Consider the following 12433-nt stretch of genomic DNA (forward strand, 5'->3'; position numbering starts at 1 on the left):
ATATGATGGAAAGGCCTTAAACACCTTCCAAAGGTTTAACACCTTGGGTTCCTTCAATTCCAGTCTCTTTCATTTAATACATTTGTCTTTGGTTTCTTAATAACCTTGGGAAGACGTACAACCGCATCTTCCCCTCTGGAGGTGAGGACCATCGGTGTTATCTCTGAAGATCTAACCTGCCTAGGCCGTGAGAACCCCCAGAGACAGCACGAGTTTTTTGGAAGCACTAAACAGACCACTCTTCCCCTGCTTCCACGGTGAGTTCCTCCTCAGTCCCTTGCAGTCCTATGAGATTTTTTGCTTTCTTCCATTTCTCTGGCCTTCTTCAGCCCGTTCCTACAAGCCTGAGTTTTCTCCTGGAGAGCTGGTCCTTGTTGAACTGAGGTGGTAGCCCAGTGTTGAGAGCAGGCCCGGGGCAGGGCCTCTGGTCCGCAAGCTGGAGGGATCATCTTGTCCTGAAATACACCCAGCCATCAGCTGTGATAGATTTTCTCCATCCGAGTACTCCCAGGGGCCACCCTCGCAACTCAGGGAAGCTGGATGATGTTCCAAAGCAGCACAGTGATGAAGCTCTGGCCCCTGCCTTGCAGGGCTGTGGGCATTGGGAAGTCCTACTTATGGGGCCACCTCACACTCAAGCTCCAGCCCCAGGAGCCTCTCCTGACGCCTCCATCCTGTCGGGCTGAGCCACCACACCCACTCATGCCAGGCCACCCCCAGGTCATCCTGCCTCACCCCCAGTAAAGCCTGTGCTGAAAGGACCAGGGTTGTTTTTCAGACTCTTTCAGCAGGGAGGTATTGATCAACCCTGATAGTGCAGGGAGCTTGATCTCACCCCGGACTGGCAGAGATTAATTAGCTTGATTCCCAAGCATAATCCCTAATTAGGCACAGGAAGAAAGGAAAGAAAACACAGAGGAACTATTATTCTTCTTCTGTTCCAGAAGGGGAGGGGGAGGAGCAGGAAACCGAGGAAGAAGCAGGTAAACATGTTCCAGCACCTGAGTGCCTACTCCCAACCAACCCAAGAGCACAAACATTGCTGAGGAGGGGGTGTCTTGCCTGCGAGGATCTCATATGAAAATGTGCCTTTAGTTTCTTTGTTTTGCTCCGTGCCTAACGATGCACAGGAAGGTGCGATTAAGCTCTATGCTTTGAAGTACCTGCTCTAGGCTTGCTCAGCCTCCAGGGGCTGAGGTTGCGCAAGGGAGAATTCAGCTCCTTCGGGCTGGGAGAAAAAGGTTGGATGGGGAGGGGGTAATCACCCTGAGACCCGAGTACAGATAGTGAAAGGAAACATTTCCTGCAGCTGAGAAGGAGGGGGCACCCCTTCCAGGGCCCGAGAGTGGGCTCTTGCCTAACCCTCGGAAATGAATTGTCCGAGGAGACACACGTGCTGACAAAGCAGAGACTATTGGGAAGGGGTGCCCAGGTGGAGAGCAGCAGGGTAAGGGAACCCAGGAGAACTGCTCTGCCACAGGGCTCGCAGCCTTGGGTTTTATGGTGATGGGGTTAGTTTCCGAGTTTTCTCAGGCCAGTCATCTTGCTTGGCCCATACCTGGTGACTCAGGGTCCTTCCTGGTTGCACACGCATCTCTCAGCCAAGAGGATTGGCTGGATTCCAGCGTGAAGGATTCTGGGAGGTTGGTCGTCTCCTCCTTCTTTGGGCCCCTCCTGAATTCTCCTGGGTAGTTTTCCGAGGCAGCACTTCGTTTCTTATGGGAAACTCCTGTGGTGAGACAGCTCAGGTAAGCGGGTTATCATCGTGCCTGGCCAAGGCGGGCTGTTTTGGTCAAGGGTTCCCTAACACTATTACTAGTATTTTCTAGAACTTTCCAGCCAGGACTGACGGGTGGTGGGGAGGGCGATGGGAGGAAGGAGGGACCTCACTTAGCCGTGAGATTTGGCCAATCAGAACTTCACCCCTGGGAGCTTCAGTTTCCTCTTCTGTAAAATGGGGGTAATTTGCAATCATACTAGCTCGTGTGATGGTTCTGAGAATGAATTGAGGAATTCAGAGGTGCATGGCACACAGTAGGCACTTTCTAACCCACCTAACGAAAGCAAACCAAGGGAGCAGCAAATCAAAACATGATGTAGCCATTAAGAAAATAATTGTTTATATTTTTAGGTGTGATTGTTTTTCTGCAAGTCCTTGTCTTGTAGAGATGCATGTGCTGCAGTCTTTACAGAGGGAATGATGAGGTGTCTGGAATTAGCTTCGGTATAGGGCAGGCAGCAGGGGGTGGGGTGGGGTGGGATGACAGGGTTTAGATGAAACAAGATTGGCTGTGAGCCTATCATTGTTAAACCTGGGTGACAGATACATGGGGGTTCATTATGCTCTTTATTTTGTGGATGTTTGACATTTTTCATGACAAGTTGAAAAAGAGGAGAAAGGCTGGAAGGAAGGAAGGGAGGAAGAGTGGGAGGAGGGGGCCGGGGGGTGGGGAGAAGAAGGAGGAAGGAAGATTCTGCCCAAGTGTCCCTTCTGAAACCTTCCCTGAGCCCCACATTGGCAGTGGGGGACGGAGGGTGTTTTCTGCTCATCCTGAGCAATGAGACCCATGAGGAGACAGGAGGGTCATCCAGGGAGCAGCCCCAAGCAGCAAAGGTCCCTCCGGGGACCATGGAGAGAGACAGCAAGACAGGGTGACAGCAGACAGTGGAGCCCAGCACAGGTCTTGCCTGTGACATTGGGTGGCGTATAGGGCCATGGGACCAGAAGGGATGCTTAGAGGGGAGAACAGAAAGAGCTGTGGAGGAGGAAGGAATGTGAGCCCACTTCCCTACCTAAAGAAAGGGTGGCAGGGCTGGCAAGTTTGAAGGTGGGGTGCTCCAGGAGTAGAGTGGACTTTTTGAAAGAGGAGAGCCTGCGGTACCCCCAGGTACCAAGCAGCTGGTATCTGGAGAGACACAGGCCACTCCGGGTAGTCTGTGGTCTGGAAATTGGAGTGTCTATTCCCCCCACCAGCTGGCGGGTGGCCCTGGTCTAGGTGCTGGGCTGCCACCAAGGGCAAAGTTCCCCCAGGTGCCTGCGTGGGGAAGACAGGCACCCCGATCCCTCATGTGACCGACCGGAGCATCCCCATTTCCCTGAGGCTTCTCCAGGGGTCCCCACAGGACTGAGAACCGTACCGCAGTGACCCTCTCCCCAAGGAAGTGCTGTGTCCCAGAGCAGCCTGCATGGGGGTGACATGTCCAGATCTGCCCAGGAAGGCTGGTGATGGGGAGAGCAGAATCTGCCAATCAGTGTGGGGAAAAGTGGATTCTGCAACAACCTTGATGAGGTTAAGAGCTTGGGGGGCCCTGGGAAGACCAAATGTTTAATATTTGGGAGAGAGACTGTCTAAACAAAGCAATGAGGAGGCCGCTTTGTTGTGATATGAAAGAGATGAATTGGATTTATCCGACATCCAAAGCACAGGAGATACAATGGGGACTGAGGCCCACGGGCAGCGTGGGCAGGGCTAGAGCAGAGACTTCACAGACTCCGGTGTGGTGGAGGAGAGCTCCAATGGTGTGTGTCTGAGCATCGCTTTGAAGCCCCCTTCCATCGTTTAACACACTTCCTAAAACCTCCCCCAAAGCCACCTTTTCAAAAGCAACATTTGCCACCAACCAGGAGAAACACAGGAGCCTGCCCTCGCCTGTTGACTGTTGAGAAGAGGATGCTTGCTGACTGTTTCTTCTTGAGGATAGACTGAGGATGGGGGCCTGCCTGGCAGGCGGTACCAACAGTGGAACCCACTGAGGCTCTGGGGCTCAACAGAACTGAGTGAGAACCTGCTTCTGCTTCCACTGACTGGGTAACCCTAGGCAAGTCACTTGGCCTCTCTGAGCATTAACTGCTTTGCCTATAAAATGGAAACAGTCATCCCTAAATCACCAGGGTATGGTGTCGGGGAGAGGGAAGTTGGAGAAAAGGAAAAGGCCCCTTCGGATGGATTCTGATGGGCGCAGAAAGAACTAAACCAGTCACTCCAGGGGTCCTTTCTCCAAAATCCTGGCAGAGAGCTGATTACACTTTCCACTAAGTACCCTACATCTTCCTGGGCCAGGGGCATCCCAGGGGCTGGGTACCTGCTGCACAGCGTGCCTTGTTAGAACACAAGGGGCTGGCTTGTTAGAACACAGGATGACTTTTGCGGTTCATTCGACCCCCAAATTGGGTGATGCTACATCTTGATCACACATTTTGAAGTGTTTTGGGGTAAAATGCTGTGATATCTGGGATTTATTTTAAGATATTTTAGCAAAAAAAAAAAATGTAGAGTAGATGAAACAAGAATGTCAGAATATTGATAATTCTTAAAACTGTATGAAGATTTATTATTTTATTCTCCCCTACTTTTGTGTATGTTTGACATTTTTCATAAGAAGAAATTAAAGTTATAAAAATACATGTCAGGTTCTTGTAGCTCCAGTTCCTTGCTGGGTGGGGCTGAAGCTGGCCTGATGGGACTCCCTGTTCCTCCCTCTCTCTCTACCCCAACGTTCAGGGTCTTCTGAAGTGGCGGGCACTGCACCTGGTGCTGTGGGAAACCCAGCGATGACCACAATGCAGACCAGCAGGAGAGGCCAAGACGTTAATGAGAAATAACAAGGCAGCACAGCAAGGGCTCCCCAGGGTGCAGACCCAGGACTCTGGACCTGAGAAGGGAGCAGTTAACTCAGACAAAAGAGGGTGTCAGGGAGGACTGACCACGGTGACAAACTGATAGTAGCAGCAGGATCAAGCATTAGCTGGGGGCCTAGGGGACTGGGGGCCTCACATGATGGGGGGTTTAGAGCAGAGGCCCATTCACTGCATCGCGTGGATTCTTATGCTTGCTAAACTGAGCTGAATTCTAACTCAATGCATTTGGAGTGACACAAGACAGGAGGAGTTAGATATGCCATTTAACCAGCATGACGTTTTTAAAGCTCAGTGCAGCCATTGACCTCAGGTCATCTTGGTAGAAATAAATCAGGTTTCCTGGGCAAACCTGAGTCCCATTCCCTCATTCATTCAATCATTCAGTTACAAATACTTTTTTATTTCTTACATCTCTGTGGGTCAGGGATTCAGGCAGGGATCAGCTGGGCAGTTCTGTTCCAAATGGCGCTGGCTGGGGTCACCCTGCCCTCAGGGAGCTCCCTCTCTATTTGGGGTGGCAGATAGGTCCCTACACTGCTAGGACGGGGGGCACACAGAGTTCCTATACTACTTCAGGAGAAGACTTCACACCTTCAATCTCCACAGGTAGGAGTCCTTCCTAGTGCGTGAGAGGGTTCTGTGTTAGCCAGCCAAGCACACACAGAGTCTGGAGAATTACAATGTGGAACTTTACTCCTAGTTCAAGTCATATCCTCTACAACATACAGACTGCACAGGGAAGGGCGAGGTGTGTGTGTGGAGGTAACCCCTGTACCCCACTGCACCCACCCCCTCCCCCAGCTCTGCAATGCCGGGGGTCCTGGCACCTCCACCTTCAGGGCTGACTCAATGACTCCTCTGCTAGCAGGCCCAGTAATAGGCACCCGGCCCCTTCCCCCTCGTGACTCTCTTCCCTGCTTCCTCTTCCTCCCCTGCACCCTCCTGTTCTTATCCGACCAGGGCTGGGCCAATCATTCAGCACCATTGTGGATGGACAGAGGGGAAGAGCCAGCAGATCCTGGAGACAGGCATCTGTGAGATGACCAGAGCTGTCCATGGCCACGACAAGCCTCCTGCAGCATAGTCTCCTGGGTGTGGTCACACGAGCCAAGACTTCACAGGGCGTGACCACAGGCCCCTGTGCTATCCCAGCTTTGGGGTGTGCATGGACCCAGGAAAGACTCAGTATTTGGGGGGAGGAGGGGACTTCTGGGAGTTCACACCCCAGCCCCTCCACTGGTTCTAAAAAGTGGGAGGCAGCGGGCTTCCCTGGTGGCACAGTGGTTGAGAGTCCGCCTGCCGATGCAGGGGACACAGGTTCGTGCCCCGGTCGGGGAGGATCCCACATGCCGCAGAGCGGCTGGGCCCGTGAGCCGTGGCCGCTGAGCCTGCGCGTCCGGAACCTGTGCTCCACAACGGGAGAGGCCACAACAGTGAGAGGCCCGCGTACCGCAAAAAAAAAAAAAAAAAAAAAAGTGGGAGGCAGCCAAGCAAGGCAGAGCCCTGGGCCAGCTCCCCATCCCAGGTGCTCCGTGAGACACAGGGAAGGTGGAAGGGAAGCCAAGGTCCTTTGGGAATCAGGTGACTCAGACAGCAAGGGACCCCAAGCAATTAAAAGTGAAATTTTGTTTCTTGTGATTCAGGAATTCTTATCCCACCCTGTCTCTCCACACCTGGGCAGGGGAAGGGGTCCCAAGGCCCCAGCAGACACTCTCAGGTCTTCCTTTAATGCCGGGCAGCACGGCTGGGACGGGCTGGTCTCTCTAAGTCAGCTCGGGGATATCTCGATGGAAGAAACCACAGGGGAACCTGCAACCAGGTAACCCTTCATGGTGGGCTTTATTCGTTTGCCCTGTGGGGTTTTCTACAGGGATGCTGCCATGCCTTGGTCTCAGCCTCCTATCTGTTGCCTGGCACCCTGATCCCACTTATCCTGGAGGGAGAAATCCCATTTTCCCACCCCCACCCCCCATGCTCCTTTCTAGAGCAACCAGGATGAACGACTCAGTCCCTTCCTTAGAGTCTGGCGGCAGCGTGTCAGTTGGAGGGGGATGTGGTTTGGGGCCATAAAATTTTCTCAATCATTGAATAAAGGATTTAGTTATTTAGACAAACTAAATATGTTAGGCTATCTATATTAACTACATGAATTAGATTCATTTTTCAAAATTTTAAATGTCTCAACTTTATCCAGAGACTGAAAGGCCTATAGAAAGCCAGGGGAGGGTGGGATCTTTGAACTTGCTCAGGGAAAACCACTGGCTGGTTGATTCCCCAAGAAAAGGGACACAGTCACCAAGAACTCTGCCTTTTCTGCCAACACTGGGGTCCAGGGAAGGCAAGTGCTCTTCCATTGAGGGTGAACAAAGTCAGATAAGATGAGGGAGCTCAAAGCAATGGAGGGGCTGGCATGGGGGATGGGTGTTTTATTTACCTTTCTCAGTGGGGAGCTCCTGAGAAATATCCGGGGTCCACAGAGAACTCTCTATTCCAAATCGCAGGTCTCCTCTCCTCTCTCCTGCTGAGAGAGCGAATCCCGGCCTTAGACTTGATCTGCCCTCCAGCCAGCGACCTCGGTTGTTCCTCGTGTTGGATCTGATAACAACAAATGCAGAACTTCCAGCAACCAGTCAGTTTGAACAAGAGGTGGGTCATCGATTTAATGAAATGTTCACTAGAAGCCCCCCACAAAGAAAAGGTCCCATCTGGGGACTGGGGGCAACATGACGGGCTAGTGGGGGACCCTTCACTTAACAGGCCAGTCAGGTCGCTATTGGCTGGAGTGATACCCAGAGTTGGGATTATTTGTTTCCAAGGAACTGAAATCTCGGGGTGGGGGGAAATATGTCCCTATTTGTATCTTTGATTGGGAAGCAGGACTGTCCCCCACTCACTAGAAACAAGAGAAGGAAGATGTGCCATCCTAGGTGCACATGGGTTAGTGCTAGGCTGTGTGAGTGTGAGTGAGTGTGGGTGAGGTGTGTCTATGTGCCTGTGAACTTGTTAACCTTTGAATCTGGATTTGAGGACCACCACTCTGAATGAAAAGCCTCCATCCTTTGAAGAGTATACCACCCATGGGAGGAGAAAAACAGAGAAAATGCCTGTGAAACAAGAAATGATGTATTGGGGGGATAACATATGTAAAAGTGCCTAGAACACAACACTCAATGAACAGCAGGCGACGTTATTTGAAGACATAACCAAGGGTGGTATTTAAGATCAAAAACTTCAGAGAATCAGGGGTCTGGATCTGAATCCTGGCTTAGTTTGTGACCTTGGGCTTAATCTTTTTTTGTTTAACTTTTTCTTTTCAATAATTTTAGGTTTACAGAAGAGTTCCAAATACCGTATAGAAAGTTCCTTTGTATCCTTTACCCCCGCTTCCTCTAATATCTTATATAATGATGTACACTTATTAAAACTAAGAAATTAGCAGTGGTACATTACTAGGAACTAAAACTAGACTTTATTCAGGTTTCACCATGTTTCCCACTAATGTCCTTTTTCTGTTCTAGGATCCAGTCCATGATACCATGTTGCATTTAGCTGTGTCCAGTCTGTGACTATTTCTCAATTTTTCCTTGTTTTCTCTTGACTTTGACACTTTGAAGAGTACAGGGCAGGGACCGTAGCTCAATTTATAATTTTTTCTGGCCTTTCCTCACGCCAGGTTATGGCTTTGGGGGAAGAACACCACAGGGGTGAAGTGCACTTATCATATCATGTGGGGGGTATCTGCTATCGACATGACTTATCACTGGTGATGTCACCTGTATCACTTGCGTATCACTTGCGTAAGGTAGTGTCTGCCAGTTTCCTCCACTGGAAAGTTACTATTTTCCCTTTCCATATTTTATTCCTTAGAAGCCAGTCACTAAATCCAGCCCACACTCAAGGACAGAGGAATTAAGCCACACCTCTTGGAGGGAGGGGTAGTCACATTACATTTGGAATTCTGTAAGGCAGATTTGACCCTTCTCCCTCATTCTACTTAATCTTTTTCAAGCCTCAGTTTCTCATCTGCAAAATGAGCTATTCAACGGAGAGGCTTGTTGGAAGGTTTAAATAATATAATGTGTGAACAATCCTTAGCACTAACAAAGGTTAAATATTATGATCAGAAATGATCCAAGACACATCAAACTGTTTGCAGGAGTCATTTAACTTGGCCCAATTTGCAGCTGTCAGTGTTGGTCTCCTCTAGACACGGAGAGTGAAGGCCCCTGAGAGGGGCGGTTTGGGGCCAGGCTGATGTTGGGCTGCTTTCTGCTCCTCCCGAGAGCCCCACACATGAGAGGGGAGGTCTGGAGACAGGATGCCCAGAGCCCACTGAAGGCACGGGCTAACCACAGATGTGGTGTGTGGACTGGATGTTGGTGAAAGATGATAAAAATGTGATAAGAACCAAACACCTGAGAAACCACTCAGGAGGCCAAGACCAGAGTAGAGCCTAACACATAGTGAGCTCTCAGTAATCAGTCATCGACTGAATGGCCCAGTGAGAACTAAACAAAGAACACTGGACTGGGAGTCCTGTTACTTGGGTCTTTCAATCCAGATTTTTTTTTTTTGCCAATTTGCCATGTGACACTGAGCAAGTTACTTCACTCGTCTGGGCTTCATATTCTGGCTATGTGAACTGTGAGGAAGTTGGGGAAAGACAGGTCTAGGCCCAGGCTGCAGAGGCAAGGCGCTCACCCGCACTTCTCCCTCATCACCCCACTTTCTGTGACCCAGACTAACTGTGGGACTCGCTACTGTGCTGTCAAAAACCAATGATGAAATCTTAGCACTTATTGAAGGCCCAGGGCATCGTTAGAAGCTTGTCAGCATGTACAGTATGGAAAAGGCTGTTGCAATACATGTTCTGCCTGTTTTTGCTCTGTGCTTCCTACATGCGCTCCTTTGGTTTCTCTTCATCTGCCCCTGACTGGTCTCATCTCCTGTTTGCCCTCAGCTGCTGAAAGGGCCACGTTTGTTTTCATTACAATAACATCCTTGGGAAATCTTCCCTTGTGGTCCAGTGTGTAAGACTCTGCCCTCCCAATAATATAATGTGTGAACAATCCTTAGCACTAACAAAGGTTAAATATTATGATCAGAAATGATCCAAGACACATCAACCCAGGGGACCTGGGTTCGAGTCCCCATTCGGGGAACTAGATCTCCCATGCGTGCCGCAACTAAGAGTCCTCATGCTGCACCAAAGATCCCGTGTGTCACAACTAAGACCTGGTGCAGCCAAAATAAATAAATAAATATTTTTTTTTAAATGGGGGTGGGGTGGCCTTGTGCCCTCCTCAGAGGGGCCCCACTGTGCTCTCTGAAAGACAATCATATCCTTCCGTTTCCTCCGTGTTTATTTTTAGACAAAGATGTGATCAGAGGGGCTCTCTGGACTCATGGCCTTCAGAGGGGAGGTTAGCTTGGGTCTTCACCCCAGTCACTCATAACCTGAACATGTATATAACTAGACCGAAGCAGAGCTGTTCTCCTTGCCCTTCAGGGAAGAAGCCTGGAGTCTGGGAAGGGAGATCACGAGACAGGAAAGGGCTCTTCAGAGGTGGAGGTGGGGTGGGTTTGATGAATTATTCTTCACATTTGATTTACCTTTCGAACTGGACTTCTCTTTCCCACAGGGGCTCTTTCCAGACCTAAGCTGCCTCTGTCGGGGCTGCCTTAGTGCCGGGGTATGTCCCAGCTTCCCAGCCCTCTGGCCTTTTCCTCCCCTACCAGTGTTCCCAGAGCTCCTGCCCTCCTCTGGTCACTAAGCCCGAGGCTCGAGCACCTGGTCCAGCTGACCTTTCACGTCCAGCGCCGGAGCGCCCCCTGCCGCTAGAAATTGCTGTGACCGTTGGGCAGAGGGTTCAGTTGGGGGCTGATTTGGTTCACGTCACATGGGCTGCAAACAGTGGCAAACAATTAATCAAAAAGAACTTCAGGCATCCCCATGCCAGCACTCTGCTGGGGATTGTGGAGGAAGCTGGGTAAGATGCAAGCCATGCCTGCCGGGCTACAACCAGGAGGCATCCCCCGCACCCCACCCCAGGCCACCTGACCCAGCTTTCAGCCAAACCCCAGGCTCCGTGCCAGCTCTGGCCCCTGGTGAAGGGAGATCTGAGACCCCTGGGTGAGGAGGGCAAGCAAGGCAGCATGAAGATGCCATCCCTGGGCTTCCCTGGTGGCGCGGTGATTAAGAATCCACCTGCCAATGCAGGGGACACGGGTTCGAGCCCTGGTCCGGGAAGATCCTACATGCCAGGGAACAACTAAGGCCGCGAGCCACAACTACTGAGCCCTGATGCCACAACTACTGAAGGCCACATGCCTAGAGCCCACGCTCCACAGCAAGAGAAGCCACTGCAATGAGAAGCCCGCGCACCACAACAAAGAGTAGCCCCCGCTCGCCGCAGCTAGAGGAAGCCCGCGCTCAGCAACGAAGACCCAACGCAGCCAAAAATAAATAAATAAAATAAAATAAATACATTTATTTTTTTAAAAAAAGGCGCCATTCCTGCAGGTCCTACCCGCTCTCCTTCCCTGGGGGCCAAGCAGGGGCCAGTGACTTGCTGGCCTTGGTCCCTGCCCCCATTCTTCTCAGAACCAAGTCTGCTTTTCCATCTCCCAGGGACCCCCACCCTCCTGCCCAGCCTGTGTGGGCTCTGGGCTGTAGGACGGCTCACACCAGGACCAGGGCCCACTCACGCATGAGGCCCAGGAGTCCCCCTGTACCATAGGGGCCCATGGGAATGTTTCCATTTCTTGTAGAATCAGAAGGCAGAAATAAACTTTTAGGCTGAAGAAAACGTTTTAGTATACAATGTTAACATCTTCATCTTTATACCAACACAGTCGTAAAATATAACTTTGAATGTTATTTAGAGAGTGAAAAGGGCCCTCACCCAAGTCCTAATGCAGCCCCTGGACGTGGCCATCTGTCTGGGCAACCGTCTGACGGCCAGTGGGGCTAAGATGCCAGTGAAGGCCAGATTCCTTGGTCATGGCGGTGATGAGATTCTCTCTAGAGAGCCTCGTGTGGATTCTTGGCTTTTTATTTTCTCTCTTAATAAAAATGTGTGATGTTTACATTGTCAGAGAACAAACAGAACCTTGGCTTGTGCTTCACGTCTTAGGAAATGGGTCTCATGTACTTTTGGCTGTTCCCTCATGTTCCTGTAGTCATAGATCCAGCCCCTTTGGAACGGAGGGACAGTACATCAAGATGTTGGTGGGTGGAAAGGGCAGGCATGTCCCTCTGTCGTCCCTCCCCTCTACTTGTGGCCCTGGAATCCCTGTTTTGCCTTCCAGGTTGGTCCTCCTCCCGTTCCCACATCTGCCCTCGGGTGTCCGATGACTCTCCCTCTTCTACCCCCCCGTGGCCTGTCTTCTTCCTACAGGCCACCCCGTCCTACATGTCCTCAGCCTCGGCCTTCTCAGGGGTTCTGGAAACCTCTTCTGTATCTATTTCATTATTTCCCCCACTGTGTTAGTTTGCCAGGGCTGCCAGAACAAAGTACCACGGGCTGCAAGGCTGAAAAACAGAAGTGTATTCTTCCACAACTCTGGAGGCTAAAAGTCTGAAAGCCAGGTGTGGCGGGTTGTTTCTTCTGAGGCTCTGCTCCTTGGCTTGTAGATGGCCAAGCTGCCCCTGTGTTCTCACCTGGTCTTCCCTGGGTCTGTGTCTTCCTCTCTTCTTTTTATTTTATTTTATTTATTTATTTATTTATTTATTTATATTTTTTGCGGTACGCGGGCCTCTCACCGTCGCGGCCTCTCCCGTTGCGGAGCACA

The 12433-nt window shown here is 50.9% G+C and overlaps 1 long non-coding RNA gene across 2 annotated transcripts; it reads right to left on the reverse strand.

Annotated features, from left to right (window-relative positions):
- Positions 1 to 229: 229 nt before the first annotated feature.
- Positions 230 to 11089, reverse strand: LOC114487217 (uncharacterized). Of its 2 annotated transcripts, none has more exons than XR_003682143.2 (4): positions 10445 to 11089; positions 7074 to 7234; positions 1559 to 1729; positions 230 to 455 (listed from the first exon to the last, which is right to left on the reverse strand). It is a non-coding gene; the product is annotated as an uncharacterized lncRNA (long non-coding RNA). The 2 variants fall into 2 exon arrangements; XR_003682142.2 differs by having other exon boundaries at positions 10431 to 11089.
- Between the last annotated feature and the right edge of the window lie 1344 nt (positions 11090 to 12433).

This window comes from Physeter macrocephalus, chromosome 11, assembly GCF_002837175.3.
Source record: "Physeter macrocephalus isolate SW-GA chromosome 11, ASM283717v5, whole genome shotgun sequence".
In the NCBI taxonomy this organism is placed as follows: Eukaryota; Metazoa; Chordata; class Mammalia; order Artiodactyla; family Physeteridae; genus Physeter; species Physeter macrocephalus.